We start from the raw sequence: 1,573 nt of genomic DNA, 5'->3' as shown, positions 1-1,573 counted from the left end.
ATTGTAGCAGCAATGAGGTGTTAAATGACACATAATCCTCCAGAGGGGAACTCCCTGATCCAAAACTCAGTAATGAAAGTTAGATGAGGGACAGAACCATCCAAATGCCCTCCCCTATGAACATTTCTAATGTTCAGGGAAACCACAGAAACATATGGTCTTCACTTTGAAAAACTTTCCATATTGAATGAACCTCACTTACCATAGAGGACAACAATGGGCTTAGTAGAAGAAACATATAATAGAGGTTCTTGGGAAACTTTATATGTATATATATATATATGAATCTGTATTTGTATATTTGTATACATATATATATAAATGAATCATAAATTATATATGGTTATATAAATATTGCATGTATCATATATATACATAATTAATAATCCAGTGGGAGCAGAAGTCACATTTATGATATATATGAATATGGTGGAATTTCATATTACATAATATTTAATTATGTACATTTCAAGAAATTTAATTTCGTACACCATTCTTAATATGTATTTGTTGAAGTATTATTTAAACTTTTTTTTTAATACGGAACACCACGAATTTGTGTGTCATCCTTGTGCAGGGGCCATGTTAATCTTCTCTGTATCGTTCCAATTTTAGTATATGTGCTGCTGAAGCGAGCACGTATATTTAAACATATTTTGATGTACACAAGAAGAATTGTCTTAGAAACTCTGCACCAAAGAGATGACATCTTATCAATATTTCTTGAGCACAAAGTAATCTCTGTTGTCAAATTATTAGATCAATGGAATTGAATTCCTTATACAGCTACACCATTTATCATTCACAAACATGTTGATGATGACTTAAAATGATGATGAACTATGACATCACTTACATCTTTGATGCCACCATCAATTCTTTAATTCCCTTGAAAGCCAAATAATCAGAAATCACTACTTGATGAAGAAAATTACTTGAAGCAGTGTACCTTTAGATAGTAGTTTTTCTCAAATAGAGAAAAAAATGTTTAATTTATTTTTCAAATGAATTATTTTGCCTACTCTGATTTTTACTGGCTTTAATAAGTGATATGTTATTCATACTTATAAGAAATATTGCTAATTTTATTTCATTATTTTAATATAATTTAATTTTTTGTGCACATAGTGTAAAATAAATATCTCAATTAATTTATCTCAATTTTATTAATGTGTGAATTTACACTTTTTATTAAAAATTCCACATTAAAAAAAAAAATTCCACATTTAACTCCTTTATTGCTTAAGCATTCTTTCAATTTTTCAGTATCTGTAATTTTTTCTGTTTATTGACACTTTTCTGACAGTATTTTTGAATATTTTACTCAGATCTCCAACTTCTTTAGTTAATTTAATAACTAATTTTGTTATTAATATTTTTTTATAGTCTTCCTTTTGATCCAGTGACTTCCTCCTTTTAAACACACTAAATTTGCTCAGACACTTTATTTTGTATTCTGAACAAACAATAATTATTAGAATTCACCCTTCTGGACTATATTGATAATATAGCTTTTTTCAAATTTGTTTTGAGTGATGAACATTCTAAAAGTTACTAAAAAGTAATATTTGAG

The 1,573-nt window shown here is 27.5% G+C and overlaps 1 non-coding gene across 1 annotated transcript; it reads right to left on the bottom strand.

The window, feature by feature from the left end:
- Positions 1-534: 534 nt before the first annotated feature.
- Positions 535-639, bottom strand: LOC140621856 (U6 spliceosomal RNA). Its single transcript, XR_012021579.1, has one exon. It is a non-coding gene; the product is annotated as a U6 spliceosomal RNA (small nuclear RNA).
- Between the last annotated feature and the right edge of the window lie 934 nt (positions 640-1,573).

The sequence above is a fragment of the Canis lupus genome, chromosome 30 (genome assembly GCF_048164855.1).
Source record: "Canis lupus baileyi chromosome 30, mCanLup2.hap1, whole genome shotgun sequence".
Lineage (NCBI taxonomy): Eukaryota > Metazoa > Chordata > Mammalia > Carnivora > Canidae > Canis > Canis lupus.
Note: the sequence above shows the minus strand (reverse complement) of the source record. Positions and strands in the feature narration are given on the sequence as shown.